Raw genomic sequence first — 12,024 nt, forward strand, 5'->3', positions numbered from 1 at the left:
TTTCCTCTCTGTTTCATCCACAGATATGATTTCATCTTATCACATCTCAAATATAACCTATTTGAGATGCATTTTAATGCCAGTTGTGATGTGATATATCAATTATATCAAAACAGTCTAAAGTTAGAGGTAAGAGGATATCTGTTAGTTCATCGACAGTCTTTAAATAGCAATCCTGAGGCCAATCAGCGATACATAGTATGGCCTGTTTTAAGAAAAATGTTAAACCAGGCATGATGGCACACGCCTTTAATCTCAACACTTGGGAGGCAGAGGCAGTGGATTTCTGAGTTCGAGGCCAGCTTGGTCTACAGAGTGATTTCCAGGACAGCCAGAGCTACACAGAGAATCCCTATTTTGAAAAACCAAAAAAATATTTTTTCTTGGGATTTTTAGCCCAACTATTTTTATATATCTGCTCTTATCTGCTCTTTTTAATGGCCACATCATGTTTCTTTTCACTGAGAAAAAAATTAAGCATTGCTTATTCTTTTTTTGGTCACATATGAACCCTACCATGAGTAAATTCATTCACAAAGCAACAAATACATTTTAACCTATGTAATTTTCTCACAATAAAATAAACTCAAATTCAATATTACCAACAAATACACTGATTTGTGATATGAAGGACAACAATGCACTGCAAAAGAAAGGAGATTTAAAATGTGAAAAAGACACACAGAATGACAGCCAACATTGACTGTTTAATGATACAATGATATGTTTTAATAAAAGGTAGAAAACAATTACTCACTTTCCACCACTATTTTCCCCTGTATGTCTTTTAGCTGCATTGGTTCACTATCCTTTTAGGCTCACAAAGGAGGTAGAAACAACCTGACTTTTATTGACCATGGTTCAGGCATGGCTTGCTGTTAAGATGCCTTTGGGGCCATATATAACTTCCTTCCACAGTTATACTACTCCAATTCCAGGACATCATGGTGTGCATGAATCAGAAGAACTCTTACATGGGTGACAAAGACCAGGACAAGAGGTATATCCTCACTCTGAAGTACCCAATTGAGTATGGCATTTTCACTAACTGGTACAACAACATGGAGAAAATATGGTCCCATCACTTCTACACTGAACTGTTTATGGCCTCTGAGTAACACCTAGTGCTTTTGACTATGGTCTCCATAAGCCCCAAGGCAAGCAAGGAATGATGACTCAGATAATGTTTGAAACTTTCAGTACTCCAGTCATGAAAGTGGCCAACCTGACATACCTATCCTTGTATTTATCTGGGACAAGACTGATATTACCATGGACTGAATGCACATAATCATACATACAGTGCTCATTTATAATGAATATGTACTTCCATTGTTGTCTACATTTGACTTACCAGGACCTGACAGACCACATCGAGAAAACCCTGCATGATCAGGGCTACAGCTTTACCACCATTGCTGCTGAGGGACTTGTGTGTCGGATGAGGGGCAATGTGTGCTATGTTGTCCTAAAATATTAACAAAAGATGGCTACAGTTGCATACTCTTATTTAGGCAATACATGCAAGTTCTGCCTGATGGACAACTCATTGTCATGATCATCATCATCATCATCATTATCATCATCATCATTATCATTGAGAGATGTGGGTGTCCAGACGTACCCTTTCAGCCCTCCTTCCTGGGCATAGAGTCCTGAGGCATGTTTGGGATTGTCTTCAATTCTATCACTAAGATTAATATGGATAACTTCAAGGACCTGTATATCAACACAGTGTTGTCCAGTGGAATCATCATGCCTCTAAGTCCTTTGGACAAGATGCAGCAGGTGACCCCAGCCCCACTACCTAATGTAATGAAAATTAAGATTATTGTTTTGCCTGCATACAAGTACTCAATCTGGATTATTTGTATCATCCTGGTTTCATTATCCACCTTCCAGCTGATGTTGATCAGCGACAATTAGTTCCTCTGTTGGCCACTCCAAATGTTTTTGATGGACTAAGGTGGTGCTAGCTATCTGCTGTATGAGTTTATTCTGGTAAATGTAGACAACTCATGCTAGCCTCTTCAAACTGGAATAAAGCCCTGAGAAATGAAAATTATCCTTAACATTACATCCTATATCAGGCCTGGATCATAGAACTTGTTGGTAATTTTTTTCACTAACTTGTATTCAAGTTAATTGTTCCCTTGGTATATGCCTATTGCCCTATGCATACCTTGATTTTGTCTTTAGTGTATGTCTTGGTCAGTTGGTGCCTGAAAATATCAGGTACCATGAGTTGTATATAATAAGCTAACCAATAAAAGTGAAGAGAGTAGATGAAGAAGCTCGTATGGTGAATCATAGTCTTAATCAAAGTGAGTAGGGTCCCATTTTGCATATGATTCAACTTATTTCAGGTAAAATTTCTAAAAATAAATTCATTCTTCTTTTATAGCCTTGAGGCATAATAACCTGATTATATAAATGTTACAAAACTGACTTTTTCGTAGCTCTCCCATTTTTAAGTGTCAAGTCTCAGATCTTACTGGAAATGTCTATTTCTAAGCCTAGTGATCATATATTTCCGATTTCCCTCCTCTCATATAAAGGAGCAAATACATTCCAATACGAATGTTTCCAAAGAGACATCTAAAGCTTTTCTGGTATACTCACCCACTGATTGCATCATGCCCTTCTTCCTCTTATACATAGATTGTCTTTCTTTATTGAAAGGACCTCTGTTACACTAAAACAAAGGTGCAATTAAAAACAAAAAAGAATCAAGAAAGAGCCTGATAGAGTTAGAGGTGTAGAATGGAGCTGAAAGTTATTGTGCAATTTACTTTATGAAGTTGTTTATGCTGTTTGAATTGAAACATACAACATCTGGAAAAGATCCTATTCTTTCAACTGTTCAAGATTTATATTTATATTATAGATTTATATTATAATCTAAGAATTAAGTATTTAGACATAACCTTATATGTGTTACATTATTTGCTTTATTTCTATTAGAGACTACATTAGCCATCACATTTATATTATTTATCAAGTGAAACAAAAGTTCTTAGTATTTGCATTGGTTAAGAGTTTACTATTCAGATTTATGTTTTGGCTAGCAGGTACTTTTTGGCATAAGAGAAAATTAATATTCTTTGCTTAAATTAAAATGAGGTTAAGCCAAAGTACCCTATGTTTTATAGAAATTTTTATTTATACCCTAAATCAGCATCTATTAATCTTACAAGATAATTGGAAGAAGTGTCTTAAGAAAATTGTTTTATCTTAAAGAGCAAAGAGACTTCTATTTAGATTTCGTTATTTTTTGTGGCTAAGTTTGGAATTTTGTTCATAGAATAGACTCTCCTTGAGATAATGAAGATACAAGATGAAAGATAGTGTTTTTAATATTATTATATTTGTGGATTGGTACCATGATGTAAATCGGCTTTAAGGGAGTAATTTTGTCCTGTACTAGCTACCTGGAACTGACTGTCACAAATATATTTTAAAACTAGGTGAGCTGTATAAAGAATAAAATGAAATATTTTGGTGGATAATAACAATGCCCATGAATAATGTTTTCATGAATAAAAAGTTTGTTTTTAAATAGTAAACTTCCTATTCCATTTACATTAATTTACCTAATTAATTAGGTATCCAATGGTCATGGATACCTAATTCAAAACACATTCAAATTTTATATGAGATGAATCTCATTCACTTGCTCCTTTTAAAATGCATACAACACTCCTCTAAGCTCTCTAATCAATTATAAAGTACAGAAACATGGAAACATAAAAAATAAACAGGGACCAAAGCAATTCAACTGGTTCTAGTAGAGCTAAATATTCTAAAATATTAAGATACAGTGTAATTACTTATAGGATATAATTATAGAGTACTTAGTTTTACTTCAATTTTTAAAAACATAACAGATTGTTATAATAACATAATCACAATGACTAAAATAATGACTGGTGTGTCTTTGTTAGCATTTTTAATACTACCCCAATAATGCTCAGAACTCTTCTGTTTGAGTTGAGGGAGTCTACAGAGGAACTGCTCACCACAGTGCAGACATCACTACAGGAGCAAAGGCCTTGTGGAGGGAGGTATTTCAAGTGAACAACAGACAGGGAAACATTGGAGATTGGTGGGTAGTGCAGTTATTTACTTACTGCATTTTTAATTTTTCATTAAATATATTCTTTATTTATATTTCAAATGATTTCCTCTTTTCAGGATCCCCCTTCACTGAAAGTGCCATAAGCCCTCTTCCCTCCAGCTGTCCTCTAATCAACCCCCTCCTGCTTCCCTGTCCTGGTATTCCCCTACTCTGATGCATTTAGCCTTTCCAGAACTAGTGGCCTCTCCTTCCTTATTTTTGGGCATCATTTGACATGTGAATTGTTTCTTGGGTATTCTGAACTTCTGGGCTCTACTTATCTGTGAGTGCATATCATGTGTGTTCTTTTGTAATTGGGTTACCTCACTTAGGATGATATTTTCCAGCCCTTATCCAATCTATTAACACTTCACATTTCTGTTTCTAAGTCTCATCTCCAGCTCAGTTATTTTCCAAAATTGTGTGACACAATGCAAGATAGGAAAATACCCTAAGAATGTACAACACAGTCTTGTTATGACACAGATATCTTGACATCTCAGAATATTTTTTTGAAAATATTGCACTTTTAGAGAAATGTTTATAAGGAACATTTTTTTTTAATTATCTGTGTGCCTATTTTCCACATCGCTTGCTTGACACCTGCAATTCCATTTCCAAGTATCCCCTACAAACAATAACCCTGCTCTCTGCACTAGTGCAAGCTTGCATCACAAGGTAGGTCTTATATTTTGAAATCCATCTCTGCTAGTTTGTACAACTTGTTGAAAGGAATGTTCAAAACACGTAGCCCACAGAAAGATCAGTGTGGAGCAGGGCTGATTGTTAGAGTGTGTCCCTCCTTCCTGCCCTTTCTCTGCTTCTTGAAGTGGCTGAATGGATGCCCGGGTCTCCTCAGATAGTTATCTGGATTTTTGTTTTCTATTATTGCAGCCTGTATCTTCAAACCACAAACCAATATAATTGCTTCCTTCTTACATTTGCTTCTAGTCAGGTATTTGGTAGTAGAAAAGGAAAAGGAGCTAACCCAAAAAACTTAATAAATAATAAGTTCTGTTTTCCATTCCACAAAAATCTCAAAACCATTAAATAAATAGATGAACCTATGGATAATTGATTTGAAATATTTTATACAAACGTAATGATATCAGCATATATTAATAAATGCAAATAAGTGATAGATATAACATTTAGTTATAATGATTTAAATTATATTTTTATTGTAAACTATGTACCAATATATATTTACAAAAATTTAAATGAAGATTTTGTAGGGTTGAAATAAGAATTAAGGTTCTTAAATAAAATACAAATATATGATTATTTAAGAAGCTAGCTTTTAATATGAAAATAAATGAAGTAATCTTTTATTGACAGACAAAAACATGGCTTGAGAGACAAAACATGGCTTCTGGCTCAGCTCTCCATCTTTAATCCCTCTCTCCCAAGATACAAAGGCAGGTCAAGTCCCTCCTCTGAAGGCTGGAAACTGGTTCTTCTTGCTCTTCAGAAGGTGGGCGGATCAGGTTGCTGACTGATATTCTTGAGAACAGTGGGCTGGGGGAGGTCACAATAAACGGCAGGGTAGGCATTCTGTCAGTCTCCGAGGAGTCTGCATGAAGATGGAGAAGATTATTAAAATAAAAATGCATCTGATGCTTAAGCTGACATGGAGGTCAGACACATGGGCAAGAAGCAGCCCTATTGTGGGGACAACAAATAAGGTAAACCCAAACTGTTACAGGAAAGTATAATTGACAAATGTGAAAGAAAGAAGAAAGGATATGTCAGGCTTTTCTGAATTAGTAAGAAAAGACAGGCAGTCTTATGAAGCTGCATGGATGAGGACTGGTAAGATACTGGGGTGGGAGTGGGGATTCTGGGCAGGAAAAGTACAGTATCTTGTCATTTTTAAAACCTACTTTTAATAAGGGTTCTCAAATGTTTGACACCTCTTTCTAGCCCACCAACCAAAGTCAGGGGAGAACAGATGATAAGTAGGACAAGGGAATGTGGACCTGTTTGGCAGGAGGCAAGCGTAAGAATATAAGCAACAGAAACCAAGATTATTTTTCATCATCAGAACCAAATTCTTACACCATAGTAAGTACTGGATATACCAGCACACTGCAAAAGCAAGACTCTGATTTAAATGTCACTGCTAATGATGCTGATAGAGGACTTTAAGAAGGACATAAATAATGCCCTCAAAGAAATACAGGATAACACAGTTAAACAGGGAGAAGTCTTTAAAGAGAAAACACAAAAAATCTCTTAAAGAATTAAAGGAAAACACAAACAGTTGAAGGAAAAGAATAAAACCATCCAGGATCTAAAAATGGAACAAGAAACAATAAAGAAATCACAAAGTGAGACAACCCTGGGGTTAGGAAACCTAGGAAAGAAATTAGGAGTCATAGATGCAAACATCACTAACAGAATACAAGGGATGGAAGAAGAGAGCATCTCAGGTGCAGAAGATACCATAGAAAACATTGATGCAACAATGAAAGTAAATGGAAAAAGCTCCTAAGCCAAAACATCCAGGAAATCCAGGACACAATGAGAAGACCAAACCTAAGGATAATAGGTATAGAAGAAAGTGAAGATTCCCAGCCTAAAGGGACAGTAAACATCTTCAACAAAATTATAGAAGAAAACTTTCTGAACCTAATCAGAGAGATGCTCATGAACATACAAGAAGCCTACAGAATTCCAAATAGGCTGGACAAGAAAAGAAATTCCTCCTGGCACATAATAATCAAAACACCAAGTGCACTGAACAAGAAAAGACTATTAAAAGCAGTAAGGGAAAAAAATCAAGAAACATATAAAGGCAGACCTATTAGAATTACACCAGACTTCTCACTAGAGATGGTGAAAGCTAGAAGATCCTGGGAAGATTTCATACAGACCCTAAAAGAACACAAATGTCAGTCCAGGCTACTATACCCAGCAAAACTCTCAATTACCATATATGGAGAAAGCAAGATATTCCATGACAAAACCAAATTTACACAATATCTGTCCACAAATCCTACCCTCCAAATGATAATAGATGGAAAATGCCAACACAAGGAGGGAAACTAATACAAGAAAGTAATCTTTCAACCAACCAACACAAACATAATTCCACCTCTAACAACAAAAATAGCAGGAAGTAACACATTTCCTTAATATCCATTAATATGAAAATTAATATTACTAACATATCCTAATCGATTGCAATAAAAAATAAATAGAAATGTATTGACTGTCACCCAGTGGTCTCTATAATGTGGTAATTGGAGAAATATGTCCAATATTGTACAATCCATATATACTTTCTGCTTGATTGTATGGGACAGTGTCTTGCTATGTACCACATAATGGTCTTGAATTCATGCTTCTCCTATCTCAGCCCCTCTATTAGTAGGATTGTTTACTTGATGTTTGTACACTATACTATGGTTTTCAGAACAGCTTACATATTTCAATATTATTTAGATAGCCAAAAGAAACATAGAAAATTAATTTATGCAGTGGCTTGTAAGAGAACAACAGAGTGAGATTAAATTTTTTTTGCTTGGTACTTACAATTATTGTATCAATTTTGAAGAAGAGGAACTTATAAGTTACTCTTTTTCTGAGACAAATGCTTGTCAAAGTCAACACAGCCAATGAACCAGAATATTACCCTCATCTAATGTCTGTGTCACCCTCTAAGCAGGACTATCGTTCATGGAAACAGTTGATGAATGATTTCATGGACGTCTTAAAACACATACCATTTCGTAAATGAATGTAACCTGTTCCCTGTGGGCTGAGAATGATAACAATCACTCAAGTCAAATAGCTTTGACCATAACAGGAAATCTGTATCCAAATAAGCATGCTTACAATTCATTCCTTTGTACAGCAGAAATATCAGCTTTTAGCTTTAACTACTATGGAGGTAAAATCTGTGGTGATGTGAGAAACATTGAAGTACAGCCTTATTATAATGAACTCTAATGTCTAAAAATTGTTCTTATTTTGGATTGTATGACAAGATCATAAGCTCTATTAGAAACAAAACAAACAAAAAAGATTTTACCTATGTTCATTTAATAGTATGTCCATCTTCCTTATGATTGGTATAAATATAGTTTGAATACAATAAAAAAAGTTTTAGCCAACTTACCATGCCTGTAGGTAATGACCTGTATTTTAGTAGTTGCATAAAAGACTATTATGCAGAAATATAATGATTTATTATTCTTATGCTATTAGCAAGCTTTTGCTGTTAAAAAAGTAATACAACTTTGATTCATGTACACCTTTTGTGTACTTGATGAATTTATAATATTTGTGAGATTGAAGGGAAGATATACTTATAACTAACATATTTATTATAATTATAAGTTTACTATCAACTAGTTATAAGATTGATTTTAAACTTAAAGAGAAAAATTGGGAGATCTGCACCACATCTGGCACAGAGAAGACACAACTTCCTGGTGCTTTCTAGAGAACCAACAGGAGCAGGGTATTAGTCCGCCTATCCCCTTCTGCCCCTTCTACCTCTCCCTCCTCCACTGTCACTGACCCTTGCAGTTGGGATGAGAGACCTGTGCACACCTAACACAGAGAGGAAACCACTTCCTGATGCTCTCTAGAAAACTGACAGCAGCAGGGTGTTAGTTTACCTATCGCCTTGCACCCCTTCTACTCCTCCTTCCTCCCCTGTCACCGAACCTTTCCAACAGAAGTGGGAGACCTGTGCCACATCTGGCACAGAGAGGACACCACTTCCTCATGCTCTTTAGAGAACCAACAGGAGCAGGGCATTCGAGAATTGGCAGGAGCAGAGCATTCGACCCTTGCTAAGTCTGCCATAGGGGAGATCCCATCACCTGATACTTCCTGGAGAATCAGCTGTTTGCAGGGCATTGGACAGGAAAAGAATCCCAGGAATACAGAAACACAGGCTGGCAGGAGAGAGAAGATAGTGTCAGCAAGACCAGCTAACACCAGAAATAACGAGATGGCCAAAGGCAAACTCAAGATCATTACCATTAGAAACCAAGGCAACAATGGCACCATCAGAACCCCGCTCTCCCACTACAGCAAATCCTGCATACTCTATCACATCAAAAAAGCAAGAATCAGATTTGAAATCACATCTCATATAGCTGATGGACTACTTCAAGAAGGACATAAATAACTCCCTTAAAGAAATGCAATAGAACATGGGTCAATAGGTAGAAGTACAAAAATCCCTTAAAGAAAGACAAGAGAATATGGATCAAAAGGTAGAAGCCCTTGAAGAGGAAACACAAAAATCTCTTAAAGAAATATGGGAGAATACAGGTCAACAGGTTGAAGCCCTTAAAGAGGCAGTACAAAAATCCCATAGGGGAATTACAGGAGAACATGGGTCAACATGCAGAAACCCATAAAGAGGAATCACAAATATCCCTAAGAGAATCGCTGGAGAACATGGATCAACAGGTAGAAGCCCTTAAAGAGGTAACACAAAAATTCCTTAAAGAATTTCAGGAAAAAACAAACAAACAAGTAAAGGAACTGAACAAAACTATCCAGGATCTAAACCTGGAAATAGAATCAACAAAGAAATCACAAAGTGAGACATCTCTGAAAATAGAAATCCTTGGAAAGAATTCAGGAGTCATAGATGCAAGCATCAACAACAGAATAGAATAGATAGAATAAAGAATCTCTGATGCTGAAAATTCCATAGAAATAATTGACTCAACAGTCAAAAAAATGCAAAATGCAAAAAGCTTGTAACACAAAACAGCCAAGAACTTCAGGACACAATGAGAAGACCAAAACTAAAGATTATAGGAATAGAAGAAAGTGAGGATTTACATTTTTTTTGTTTTTGTTTTTCCTGAGACAGGGTTTCTCTGTATAGTCCTGGCTGTCCTGGAGCTCACTGTATAGACCGGGCTGGACTCGAACTCAGAAATCCGCCTGCCTCTGCCTCCCAGAGTGCTGGGATTACAGGCTTGCACCACCATCACCCAGCTGAGGATTTACATCTTAAAGGCCCAATAAATATCTTCAATAAAATTGTAGAAGAAAACTTCCCTAAACTAAAGAAAGAGATGACCATGAACATACAGAAAGCCTGCAGAACTCAAAACAGATTGGATCAGAGCAGAAACTTCTCCTGTCACATAATAATCAAAACACCAAATGCACTAAACAAAGAAAAATATTGAAAGCAGTGAGAGGAAAAGGTCAAGTAACATATAAAGGCAGACCTATCAGACTTACACCAGATTTCTCACCAGAGATTATAAAAGCAGAAGAGCCTGGGCAGATATCATACAGACCCTAAGAGAACATAAATGTCAGCCCAGACTACTATACCCAGCAAAACTTTCACTTACCATAGATGGTGAAAACAAGACATTTCATGACAAAAGCAAATTTACACAGTACCTTTTCACAAATTCAGCTCTGCAAAGGATAATGGGTAGAAAATACCAATACAGGACAGGGAACCACACTGTAGAAAAATCAATAAGGTAATCATTCATCAAACCCAATAGAACATAGCAACACAACCAGAATGTCAACTTCAACTAAGAAAATAACAGCAAGCAACAATAAATTTTCCTTAATATCTCTTAACATCAATGGTCTCAATTCCCCTATAAAAAAGACATAGATTAATGGACTGGATACGTAAACAGGACCCAACATTTTGCTGCATATAAGAAACCCACCTCAGTGACAAAAGACAGGCACTATTTAAGAGTCAAAGGATAGAAAACAATTTTCCAACCAAATGGTCCCAAGGAACAAGCTGGAATGGCCATTCTTATATTGGATGAAATTGACTTTCATCCAAAAGTTGTCAAAAAAGATAAGGAGGGACACTTCATACTGGTTCAAGGAAGTATACCAAGATGAACTCTCAATTCTGAACATCTATTCTCCAAATGCAAGAGCACCCACATTCATAAAAGAAACTTTACCAAAGCTCAAATCACACATTGCACCCCTCACAATAATAGTGGGAGACTTCAACACCCCACTGTCAAAAATGGACAAGTCATGGAACCAGAAACTAAGCAGAGATACAGTGAAACTAACTGAAGTTATGGACCAACTGGATCTAAGAGATGTTTATAGAACATTCCACCCTAAAGCAAGAGAATATACCTTCTTCTCAGCACCTCATGGTATCTTCTCCAAAATCGACCATATAATTGGTCACAAAACAGACCTCAACAGATATAGAAGTATTGAAATTATTCCATGTATCTTATCAGATCACCACGGCCTAATGCTGGTCTTAAGCTCAAACAAAAGCAATGGAAAACACACATATACATTGACTTTAAACAATGCTCTACTCAACGATAGCTTGGTCAATGAAGAAATAAAGAAATTAAAGACTTTTTAGAATACAATGAAAATGAAGACTCATCATACCAAAATTTATGTGACACAATGAAAGCAGTGCTAAGAGAAAAACTTATAGCTCTGTATGCCTCCAAAACGAGAATGGAGAGAGCTTACACTAACAGCTTGACAGTGCACTTGAAGGCTCTAGAACAAAAGGAAGCAAATATCCCCAAGTTCAGTAGATGACAGGAAATAATAAAACTTAGAGCCAAAATCAACTAAGCAAAAACAAAAAGAGCTATACTAAGAATCAACACAACAAGGAGATGGTTCTATGAAAAAATCAACAAGATAGATAAACCCTTAGCCAAACTAACCAGGGGGCACAGAGATAATATCCAAATTAATAAAATCAGAAATGAAAAGGTAGACATAAAAACAGAAACTGTGGAAATTAAAAAAAAATCATCAGATCCTACTACAAGATTTTATACTCAACAAATAGATCTATTCAATATAGTACTTGAAGTCCTAGACAGAGCAATCAGGCAGCAAAAAAAGGTCAAAGGAATACAAATTGGAAAGGAAGAAATCAAACTATC

General features: G+C 36.0%; 2 long non-coding RNA genes across 9 annotated transcripts in view; one reads left to right on the forward strand and one right to left on the reverse strand.

Moving 5' to 3' along the window:
* Positions 1–12,024, forward strand: part of LOC127674153 (uncharacterized) — a 424,300-nt gene that overhangs the window by 285,276 nt on the left and 127,000 nt on the right. The gene's annotated exons all lie outside the window — the stretch shown is intronic.
* The window catches only part of LOC127674152 (uncharacterized), a 433,706-nt gene that overhangs the window by 220,552 nt on the left and 201,130 nt on the right, over positions 1–12,024 (reverse strand). For 6 of the 8 annotated variants that reach the window (XR_007975296.1, XR_007975302.1, XR_007975298.1 and 3 more), the window contains exon 2: positions 5,495–5,690. The exons of the other annotated variants lie outside the window; for them this stretch is intronic. This is a non-coding gene — a long non-coding RNA (uncharacterized LOC127674152). Of the gene's footprint in view, positions 1–5,494; positions 5,691–12,024 lie in introns of those variants that run through there. 8 annotated transcript variants of the gene reach the window in all.

The sequence above is a fragment of the Apodemus sylvaticus genome, chromosome 23 (assembly GCF_947179515.1).
Source record: "Apodemus sylvaticus chromosome 23, mApoSyl1.1, whole genome shotgun sequence".
NCBI lineage: Eukaryota > Metazoa > Chordata > Mammalia > Rodentia > Muridae > Apodemus > Apodemus sylvaticus.